Source organism: Peromyscus leucopus, chromosome 16_21 (assembly GCF_004664715.2).
Source record: "Peromyscus leucopus breed LL Stock chromosome 16_21, UCI_PerLeu_2.1, whole genome shotgun sequence".
NCBI classification, from domain to species: domain Eukaryota; kingdom Metazoa; phylum Chordata; class Mammalia; order Rodentia; family Cricetidae; genus Peromyscus; species Peromyscus leucopus.
Genome location: NC_051084.1, coordinates 76955116 through 76967653, shown reverse-complemented (window position 1 = coordinate 76967653; position 12538 = coordinate 76955116). Strand labels below are relative to the sequence as shown.

The 12538-nt window shown below is 36.7% G+C and overlaps 1 pseudogene; it reads right to left on the bottom strand.

Annotated features, from left to right (window-relative positions):
* Positions 1–4361: 4361 nt before the first annotated feature.
* Positions 4362–5057, bottom strand: LOC114695126 (annotated as a pseudogene).
* Between the last annotated feature and the right edge of the window lie 7481 nt (positions 5058–12538).

The following is a 12538-nucleotide window of genomic DNA, read 5'->3' as shown; positions in this document are numbered from 1 at the left end:
ACATATGAAAATTTTTTTCAAAACCCTTTAAATGTGGCAGATCTGATACAGTTTTATCATTAAATATTTCAGCTCTCAACTGAAAATGAAGAGATTATTTTATAAAACCACAATGCCGTTTTCAATATTGGAAAAGTGACATTACCACAACCATATTTCCAAATATATCAGTGATACCCTAAGAGAAACAAAACAGAAATCACAGACAGACACTGCATCTTGGCAGGTTTATTTTTTTCTTTAGACATATTGTTGAGAGCTTATTCACACAAATTGTGATCTTCATTTGTCTTGCCTGATGTTTAATGAATTTAAACATTGTTTTATACTTTGCTGAATGTTTTGTGTCTTATGTATTTTAAACTCTTGCATATTGTTCTCACAGAGTTTTCTAATACTGCTGTTTTATAGGATATATGTTTTGATTTTCCATACCTACAAATGAACAGATTTACAGAGATATCACTACATAAGAATACACTGGAGTATATGTGAATATATTTAGATAACAGTAATTAAATATCTTTCAAATAACATATTTAATTAGCATGTGCCAGAAAATCAACAATGATGATTGAAAAAACATCTTCTCTTGTTGGTAGCATTAAGTTGAAGATTTATGTTTTGACTAGTTATAGATATCAAGATCTTTTCTTATTTATGTAATAACCTTCTTATGAAAATAAGAATATTATCTTGTTATCGTCTGCATGAAGGTGAACTTGGCCTCTCACAAATGCAAACTTTTGGAAACAACTACATTCCCATAGCATATTGTAACTATTTGTGTTTTTATGTATCTTAGACTATAGTCTATGTCTCCAATTTCAGTGATAATAAATCAAATTTAATTCCTAACATAGCATATATAAAATAGTCATAGCACAAAGTCGAGTCAAGAAACAAAGTTCAAATTTCCTTTTTTGTATTTCTCTGTCTATAAAAATACAACCTGTTTCCTAAATACCCAATATTATCTCTTCATTGTCCCAAATTTTTTCTGCAGATAAGCCTGGAAATTTCTAATAAACATAGGAAATTATGATTTCTAGAAAATGTATTTCAATGGAATTGTTTTTGTAAAAACATATAAAATCCTCCAGAATCAATTACAAATACAAATTGGGCTACATTACTTGTATTTGGGAGGGGTTGTTTTTGATGATGTGCTCAGACAACCTTAACCTCCCAGTATCTATTATGTTCCAATACTGTTGCACAACTTTCTCTCTCTCTCTCTTTTTTTTTTTTGTTTGTTTTTTGTTTTTTGTTTTTCGAGACAGGGTTTCTCTGTGGAGCTTTGCGATTTTTCCTGGATCTCTCTCTGTAGACCAGGCTGGCCTCGAACTCACAAAGATTCACCTGCCTTTGCCTCCCAAGTGCTGGGATTAAAGGCATGCACCACCACTGCCCGGCTGCACAACTTTCTAAAAGGTTTGTAATTAAAAACAAAAAAACAAACAAACAAACAAAAAAACAGAGCCTGATATTGGGGTAAATTCTGAAAAATCAGAGAGAAAAGGAACAAGCCATAGCTCATCTCACCAACTCTAAGAATTCTCTGAGTGAATGTCTCTGAGTCCTCAGCTGAAAGGGGTCCAGCCAAAAAGGACCTGCAGTTGCAAACGTGCTAGTTTCTGTCTCCTCACACCTTATACACCTTTCTCTCCACAACCATCACTCCCTTCCTAGCTCTGGAATTAATGGCGTGTGTGCTTCCCAAATACTGGGACTAAAGGTGTGAGATCACAGGTGCTAGGATTAAAGGCTTGTGGCTCCCAAGTATTGGGATTAAAGGTGTGTGCCACAACTGCCTGCCTTCTATGCTTAATCTACTGGCTTGCTCTGTTCTCTGAACTTCAGGCAAATTTCACTAAGGTACAATATGATATCATGAGATTTCCCCCTTTTTTTCTAAAATAATAAAAGAAGGTTATAACTAATATAAGAAAAACTATATTTAATATATACAGTCAAGAACTACATTAACAATGTCCAGTCCATTAACATTTAATAGATTCAGAGAAAATAGTCCATTATCTATCCTATTTTGGTGAGTCCAAAATGTTGTACCTAATTTACTTTATATCCTAGCTTGTATTACCAACCCAAAACTATCTTTTGATATCTTGCAAACTTATGCACTTTACATGCCTTTAGTGATCTTCTTTTCTGAATTTGTTAAGAATGAAAACTATAACTATCTAGTTTTCAACTTCCCCAGAAACTAGAGAGGGAAATAATATCACATAAGTAAGCAGAAAGTTCAAACAGTGACTTCCAAAAAATGTGAGAAATGACAGAAATAGCTGTTTGCCTGGACAATCACCGAAAGTTCCTCTGTGACATTGGGGCATCCATATTCAGCCTACAAGCCTAGCATAGCTGAAATATATAGTAGAATATATAGTAGAAATATATGTACAGTATATTCCAACAAAAAATCTCAACTTTGTATCAATATACAGAGTTTGTATACAATATACAAAAATCCAATGTAAAATATTTAAAACTAGTAGTTGCTTTTAAAAAGTAGATTCAATAATCTACCTTTTTATCTTATCATATCCATATTCCTCTTTTCTCTTTTCAGAATAGATTGAATAATCTACCTTTTATCTTATCATATCGATATCTTCTTTTTTTTTCTTTTTTTATTCAAATAAGAACCCTTAATCTAATCTCCTTTGTTTGGCTTTTTTCCTGACCAATAACAAATTGTAATCAACCACCAAAACAGTGACAAATATGTATCCATAAGTCATCGAACAACCAAAAACCACCCACCTCACCTCTTGGGAAGGTGGGTATTGTGTTCTTAAAATTATTTCCTTCTGTCTGGGGCCAAAGGTATATTTAGGGGATCCTGAAAAGAAAAACTTTGGGTTAATTATCAAGTCCTGGGAGAGGTAGCTGTATCATTTATTGTCCAGTCTCTGCATAATCAGTCTCCAGGTAATGGAAAAGTACAGAGCTTGTCTCAAGTCCTGGTTAGACTACTCTGTGAGGCTGGATCATCTCAGCTAGCTATCTAAAAAATGTCCTGAGCAGTTTGTACTCCAAAGCCAATTTTGGGTGGTATTTGTCAGCTTAATGGTGTTATCATAGTCTGTGTGGAATTGTCATTGTGGGATCCTATCATTTATTTGGAGACTAGACTGAATTAAGATTATTCCTTTTCTTGATATTTTTTTCAGGGTAGTTCTCCATTCTTCTTTGGATGCTTATTTGTCCAATGGTCTTTAAATTCTTCAAGATAGTTGTTTTTATTTTCATGCAAAGATAAAAACAAAACCCTGGTCCAACCCTAAATTTGGGAGGATTCCAAATTTAATCTTTATCACTTTTGATTTATGTTTTCTTCTGAAATTTTTGTTCTCTGTTCTATAGCCGTTCAATCTTCCAGAGCCGTATGGTTTTTTACAATAGGCATTAAGTTCTTTAATTGCTCTGGGAAGGAGTTCCCTTCACAATGACAGGAAAGGACAGAGCTGAGTTTGACATGGGGAAATATAAGAGACTCCACAGGATGTTTCCAGATGGCAAAGGATTACCTTTATTTATTTACAATCATTAGATCAATGTCTGCCTTTGCCATACCTTCTCCATAATGCAGAAGGGAAGGGTGTTCTGTTGGGATTTTTCTTAGCAAAAACATGTCTAGGAATGCCCTGTTTACAGTGTCATTTTAGGTGACCTTGTTTACTGAAATTGAAATATTTGACATTTCAAATTTTCTTCAAATCTCTGGAAATCACCTCTCCTATCCAAGCATCACTGTGGTCAAGAGATTCAATATGGATTGTATCTTGGATCCATTCTGCCAAGGGTTCTGCTCTTGCCTTTAAAGGCCTAATTATCCTTTCTCATCATGCATTAGCATTTTCAAAAGCCAGAAATTCAATTATTATTTGTCTATCTTCTGAATTTGGTGTCAAGCAATACCAACATTCCCAGTTTACTACCTTCACCATCAACACAGCAGGCACACCTTTAGGTTTAGCTTTTAACAGGAAGATTTTTAGGAAGATGTAGAAGAACTGTATCCCAGAGACCACACGTTAGTGAGAACACTAGCTCCCTCCTGGGAACCTTTTCTGGGATCATAAAGGTGTACAGAGCAAATATGAAAATGTCAGAATATATGACAGGTGAGTCAGAGGCTGGAAAATGTTCTCCTCACAAGGACAAGGAATTCCTGTTCAAACAGAAGTCTGGGTGAATGGATAGACAACAAAACAAACTCAACCAAATCAAAAGAAAATAGGATTCATATAACACAGTATCAAAAAGTAGACGGAACTGACTAAATGAGCCAGGTGGTAGCAGTCCACAGCCTACTGTGGTAGGTCCTTCCAGATTCAATCAGATTTCTTCTCATGTTTTCTCAAGGTTATTTTTTTTTTATAGATTTGGTGACTTAAACAAAAGTCTAGTAGGCAGGCAGGCAGGCCACTGGTTGCAGGATCTTCCTGTGCCATGTGGGCATCCAACTCAGCATCCAGGTAGGTGTCCTTTAGTTTTCTACACGTATGCATCCAATTGGTTGTCCAGTTGCTCCTTGGTCAAAACACGGCGAGTGAGGGCACCTCTCCCTTGGCCAGGAGCTTGGCCTCGGCCTCCAAAGCACCCTCTTCTCTGACCTATCATACTCCAGCCTCGGGGCAACATCGTGCCCCTAAGCAGGGTCCTGGTGGCACATTCCCCATGTAAGCCCTCCTTGGGGCAGTCTCTCTGGATTATGGGTAGGTCTTTTCCTCCAATTGCTCTCCTGGCCAAGGCACCTATGGGTTGGCCTAAACGTGCCTGGATGTTACTCTTACCCAGGCGCTGCTTTAAACTTTGCTTAAGTTTCAATGTTGCCTGGACAGAGGATCTTTTCTCCATCTGCTGGGCCAGTCTTCTGTTTCTGGCAGTGGACAGTGGCTACTGCTGCTGCTGCTTTGCTGCATCGTATCCTGAATGAATATTCACTGGCATCGGCTGTTTGTTCTTCAGCATATTAATAAGTCCTCATTTAGAGGCATCTTGGGCATCTTGGTGGTGCATTTCAGCACAATTTTCAAATCCTGAGAATCGAAGGAGACGGATGCCAACGCTCCTCCAAGGGCGGAGGCCAGTCAAACCTGAGCTGACAAGGGAGGGACACACACACACACACACACACACACACACACACTACTCGGGTATCTAGGTGGGCGGTTGGGTTAGATGCTTAAGCGGTATGATGTGAGGCTCACTCATTGTGTGTTGGGTATCTTGATGGCGGATCCTCCTGCTGGTCACGCCTGCACTTTCCTGCCTTTTGTCTGTGCCACCGCAGCTGGCACCGCCAACTCCTGCTTGGTGTCCAAAACAAAACTCCAAGAGGTAGGGTGGAGAATCATGCAGCTCTGGCCTGAAGCGGATGCCTGCAAAGACACAGGCCAGCGGCTTTTCCGTGAATTCATGCCCCCAAAATTAGACACCAGATATTACAGGGATCTTGATTGGTCTTTGGTTGTTGTTGTTCAAAGTGGTTATTTCATTAGAAATTTTGGAAAGAAGCATTTCTCTATGTACAAAGTTACAGATGAAAATAAACTTACATAGGAAGTTTTCATTAAAATGTTGCTTCCTATGTATTTATTCCAGAAGATAAGATTTAATAACAAAATGCTAATTCTTTAAATGAGAAATAGTTTTAAACTTTAATTTTATTTGTGTGTATGTGTGTATGTGCTGTGTTTACACATGTGTGTGTTGTAGTGGGGGTCTGTGCATACACACAGAGCCCAGAAGGGGTTATCAGGAGTCCTTCATCACTCTCCATCTTATTTCCCTAAGATAGTTTTTTCTCTGAACTTGGAGCTAGGTTGGCAGTGATCCTCCTGTCTCAGCCCTGCACAATGCTGGGATTGTGTGTGTGTGTGTGTGTACAGAATCACTAATCTTCTTGCATAAGTGCTTAAGATTCAAACTTAAGTCCTCATGCATGAACAGCTAGCACATTTCCCAAACTTAGCCCCTCCCTAGCCCCAAGGAGAAATATTCTAAGTGTCATCAGACTGTATCATTTAGGTGTGAACATGCAGTAAGTGGCCTTTTGATTGACTGGGACTGTAGCAGTTGAAGCTTCTTTTTAGGGAGGAACCCATTCTCTACATTGTGCAATTTCTTCCATCTCATGGAATTACATGGATTTTCTTTTTTACTGCCTTGGCCAAAATGCTTTACTATATCATTCATTCATTCATTCATTCATTCATTCATTCAATTTAGACAGGTTTTCACCCTGTGGCTAAGACTGGTCTAGACCTCAGAATGTAGCCCAGGCTGTAAACCCTGAGCTGTAGTTGGAGAGCTTTTCTCTCCGGGTTCCACCAAGTCCCGCCAGTCCTGGAGCCCACTTATAAAATAAACACACAGACTCTTACATTATTTAAACTGCTTGGCCATTAGCTCAGGCCTATCATTGTCTAGCTCTTACTCTTATATTTAGCCGATTTCTATTAATCTATACTTTGCCACGTGGCTCGTGGCTTACCAGTACTTTACATCTTCCTTGTCCTGGATGGCGGCGGCTCCAGGCAGTCTCTCCTCTGCCTTCCTGTGCCTTCAGTTTTCCTACCGGCCAATCAGTGTCTATTTATACAGAGTGATATCCACAGCACTGAGCCAGATTTGGGGTTAAATACTGAATGATCAGAGAAACAAAGGAATAAGCCAAAGCCACTTCTCACCCCTGCAACTCCACAAATCTTCGGACTGAATGCCTCTAAGTCCTCAGCTGAAAAGGGCCTCCAGCCTAAAAAGTGCTAGTTCCTGTACTTTCACGCCTTATATACCTTTCTCTCCCCAGGCATCACTCCCTTCCTAGTGCTGGAATTAATGGCATGTGTGCTTCCCAAATACTGGGATTAAAGGTGTAAGATCTCAAGTTCTGGGATTAAAGGTGTGTGACTCCCAAGTACTAGGATTAAAGGTGTGTGCTACCAATCCTTGGATCTGTTTCTCTCCTGGACTGAATCAATCTCATGAAGTCCAGGGTGGTTTTGAACTCATAGAGACCCAGGTGGATCTCTGCCTCCCCAGTGCTAGGATTAAAGATGTGTGCCACAATTGCCTGATCTCTATGTTTAATCTACTGGCTTGTTCTGTTCTCTGATCTTTAGGCAAATTTTATTAGGGTACAACAAAATATCACCACACAATGCCTCTTTAGCTAGGGGTGAAAATTCTTGACCATCTGCCTTCTCCATGCTGTGATTTGGTCAGGCTTGAGTTTGCACAGGTCTTGTGCATCTATTGTGGGTTCATATTGCCTTACTGTGTCTGGAAAATACTATTTCCCTGTGGTTATTCACCACCTCTAGCCCTTACTGTCTTTCAGGCTCTTCTGTATTGATTTCTGAGCATTGGCAGAGAGAGGTATGATATAAATATACTATTTAGGGCTCAGCACTCCACATCACTTAAACTTTGTAGTTGATGAGTGGTGGGTCTATGTGATAATTACCATTTATTGCAAGTAGAAACTTCTCTGATGAAGGGTAGAGAACTGCACAAATCTAGGGTTGTAATAATAAATCATTAGGGCTGACTTAATTCTGGGCCACTTAGTAGAGTAATAGTAACAGGAATGGAGAGATGGCTCTGCCATTAAAGAAGTAGGCACACAACAAAAAGGACAATTTACTTTCTTATTAACATAAACCTATTCAGCATATAAACAAATCATCCAAAATCCAGGATACCTAATCAGCAAATAAATAAATAAATAAATAAATAAACTGATATGGTATGTCCACAAAAGAGACAAATGAACATGGGTCACTAATGTTCATAGAACCATTCTTCACAATATAAACCAAAACTAAAACACCCCACCTCATACAATTGATACACAAATGTTGCCATGTTTATAAATCATCGGTAGGAAAAGCAGAAAATGACTGGTGTTGGAGGAGGATGCACCATGGTTTCCAGGGCAAACATTGAAGGCAAACAGTCGTCCTCAAGCAATTTTCAGTATCCACATGTGCTGAAGAATGGAAGTCTAGAAGAGGTAAGACATCACGATTTGAAACCATCAAAGCTTATGTGGACCTGAGAAAACTCCCTGAGAAAAAGGAGAACATTTCAGAATGATGGGCATGTTCTTGGATTCCAGTGAAGAAAGAATACTTGTGAAACCTCATCCAGTTGTGTTTTTCAAAAAGGTAAAACTAATGTTGTGCTTTGTGTTAGTGGTTGCAAACATTTGCTAGTAATTTTTTTTCTGTTCTTTTCTGTATGAGATGATTTCAACTTCTGACTGTTTTTATTAAAGATCAAACATTATGCTGTATTATACGTTGGAGTTGTCTTCTAAGTCTTTGTTATTTTTCAGGCTGCTTCAAGGTTTTCATCAATATTCTGTCATTGACTTTTACTTGTCATAGTGCTCATGACGGTGTCTTACTTTCCAATGTTAATTTTTTGCTTCTTCAGTTTATTTTATTATTCTATTCTACTTTAATCTATTCTAATTTATTTCTATTATATGCCATTTTACTGCAGTTTTGGAGGCAGGGTTTTGCTAGAAAGTTCTGTATTGCCTAAGTGTTTTGAGTTCATAGGTATCCTCATGCATCCCACAACCTTACTTTGTCATGAGTCCAGTCCTTCTTTCTCTGATTGTGAAGTGTTCCCCACATGTTTTGATTTCCAGTTGTAGATTTCTCCATCAAATAAAAGAAACTACTTTCGTTTTATATAGATTTCATGGTTTTAAAAATTATAAATGAATATAAATTTTTGTAAATCTTTTGCTTTATTCAGTTATTTTTATTATTTTTGGTTCAATCACTTTTAAAAGATTTATTTATCTTGCTTTATGTGCATGGATGCTTGGCCTGCATACATATATGTGCACCAAGTGCATGTCTAGTGCCCGCAAAGGTCAGAAGGGATTGCCATATCACCGGGACCTGAAATCACAGGTGGTAGTGAGTCACCATGTGAGTGCTGGGAACCATACCTTAGTCCTCTGCAAGATCATCAATTGTTCTTAACTGTTAGAGCATCTCTTTGAACCCATACTCCTCCATTTAAAGACTCCATTAAAGACTTGTGGTCTTTAACTTATTAGTATTATTTGTTTACTCTGTGTTTCTCAATTATAAGTATTAAACACTCTATTTTCTTTCTACATATCTTTATGTGTATGTACCAAACTATTTAATTTAAATTTTAAAAAGTATTTAAAATCTAAACAGCCTTTTTCCCATTTTCTCTACATGGGTGCCAAAAAATGTAATATGTAACTTTTGAACCAATAACAATTTTTCGGATTCTTGTATGTTGACATTTTTATTATTATCCCCAAGTCTATACCATTTTTAAGACATTTGCTATTTTTACTCTGCTTTTTTATAGGGGAGCCAGATGTTATTCACATATTTTAATTCTTTCATTCTATGTTCAGTTCAGTGGGAAAATTCTTAATCTGCATTTTATTCCATTGAAAACTGTAGAGTTGTAACAAAATATGCATGAGGTGTGCTACTCCTCTCTGAACTCTTCTTACCTCCCTCTGTTCTTTCCCCAGCTCGTCCCCCACCTTTACACCTCTAAAGAACTGTATCACTGCCTAGTTGTCTTCCTGGAAACATGTTTCAGTAATCGGCAAAAACTGGTAGATATTTCAGTAATGCGTGATTGTCCTTCAAAAGGTATTATTCCTATTAGGACCCCATGGACACTGAGAGTTCTATTACAAAGACAGGACTCTGTCATCTTGAGATGATTGGTTTCTAATTTCTCTTGCTTTTATTGTGGAGATGTTTTTACAGTTCTAGGCCAAACTCAGGATCATTCACTCATACTGTTCCAGACATTTGTGCATTGTAAACAAATGTTTTTATCTCATAATTCTAAGAGAGGACAGAAACTGCTTCGCCCACAATGTCCTTGCTTTGCTTTATACAGGCCTTGGTTTTGCTGAGACTTTAAAGTTCCTACAAGCTCTTCCAGCACACTATAAATTCTTAAGATTAACTGGAGTTTTCAATATTTTGATGAATGTTCATTATTTCCAGAAGTTAGGATTAATTTTACCAAAAAATACAAATATTAAAATGTAAGTTATGAAACAAATCAGATTTTTTTTAATTTTTGTCATAAATTCCCTGACTTATCAAAACCAGAAGTATAGAGTTCCTATTTATTAAGAAGATACAAAGTGATAAAAGTTTATATTCTCACACATAAAATTTTCAAATACATCCTTTCTTAGATAAACAGTAACATAAACTTATATTTTGTCATAAAACTCAGCTTTTATTTATTTATCATTTTTTTGAGACAGGGTTTCTCTGTGTAGTTTTGATGCCTGTCCTGCATCTCACTCTGTGGACCAGGTTGGCCTCGAACTCATAGTTATCCACCTAGCTCTGCCTCCCGAGTGCAGAATTTTAATTGTGAAATTTGCTACTTAGACTACACATAAATACGTCTAGGACTATGGTAAATACATGCAGATAACCCCAAGCCACAGAAAGGTGGACTGAAGAATGTAGGCAGGAGAATGCTGTTCATCTTTGAGCAGGATCAGGTGATGTTGTTTAGAGCTTTGGATATAGATTGGTAGCACTTTGGGCTCTAAAGTTTCTTTTGATATAATATTGAATTACAAGATGTATATTTATTTACCTCTCCAGAAACATAATAATATGTTAAAAAGAAAATATTGCCTTGGCAAACACGTACTACTCCATTGACTTTTAGATATTACCCACAGGGAAGGTATTTAAATGTTTTTTTTTTAATTTATTAAATAATTCTTATGTAGTGTCTGAAGATAAAACCAGAATTTCTCTTTAAAACATAATCTTGCCAGGCAGTGGTGGCACACGCCTTTTATTCTAGCACTCGGGAGGCAGAGGCAGGTGGATCTGTGTAAGTTCAAGGCCAGCCTGGTCTCTAAAGCATGTTCCAGGAAAGGCACAAAGCTACACAGAGAAACTCTGTCTTGAAAAACAAAAAAACAAACAACAACAACAAAACATAATCTGAAGGCTATATGGAATGAAATGGTCATCTCTCCCAGTACACACTAGTGTTTACCGGTTCATATCAGATTACATCTGGTGTACAAAGTGCAACATATGATTCATTTTAGCAAATCCCTGCTGAGCTTTCAAAGACTTGCATATGTTTTTAAAAATTATTTGATATGATTTGTTTTAGCCAATTTCTGCTGAATTTTTTAATACATATGTACATTTATACAATTATTTAACTCTGGTATTAAGAAACACACACACACACACACACACACACACACACACACACACACACACACACTTTATCTACAAATTTTAAGGGTGAATGTGTTCTATAACAGAACCCGGCAGTCCCTGCAATGTAGAGTGACTGACCAGCTGCTAAGAAATTTTAGCAATTGGCATCGTGCAGGACATTAGCATATTTATCAGATACTTGAGATGAAAAAATGGTATTTCATAGGGACTTTTTACCCTGTGCCATCTGGTCCTGAGGTGCCTATTACATCTATTATTGACTCATTAAAGTCAATGAGGTGAATAACACAATTAAACTTGTTTACTTGTCATGTTATAGTCAGTTAACATTGAGATGTAACGTCCCATTTCTTTACCACCATGGAGCACAAACCAATTCCAGAAACACTTCGTGATACCCCAAATTGATCTCAGAATACTATATATCAAAATTATAGTGCAATTTCAAAGTGCATCAATATTTGAGGTTATGTTTTAACATACAAATAGCATATAACAGTCACAATGAAAATCAGTCTTTCCAATTAAAATAATAAAGCAATATAATTGGCCAATAGAGAGAAAGCATAGGAAACACATTCCTTAACTCCACTAATCACCCAGTTGCAGATGGTGATGCATCTGAAAATAGCTCACATAAAGCATGTTTCTGTTCATGGAGGTAGGAGAGCAAGAGGCAATGTTATTGGAGTAGGAGAGCTTATTCTCAAAAATATTTAAGAATGAATTATTAGACAAACTTTTAAGTTTATATACACAAGTAATTGGGCAAAATAAAGAAGTTAGTTTAATATTTTAAAATTCTCTCAATATCATATCAAAAAATTATGGCTAAAATACTTTTGACTTAGTATTTGATCTGAATATAAATAATTAAATTTTAAAGCCTACAGATCTTGTGCACTTATATAATATGTTCTTGAAGTATTTTTATGGATTAATAATTGATATAATGTTAACTGTATATTTTTATCTAGGAATTATTAATTATATAACATATGGAAATGTTTATTTACTATACTCACTGAAATTACAGATAAATTAATGAAAGGGCATTTTTAAGAATAATGATTGATGAGTGATATACATTGGCCTCTTACATAAGTATGGGAAATTATATTTCATCACCTACCAGTGCTTCATGGTGCATGTACACTATGATAGGAAGGTTGCACATATGTTCTGTATAGGTAAGTGTCATAAATATAGGCAGATGTATAGAAGATGGATATGTACATAGTTGACATTTAGAT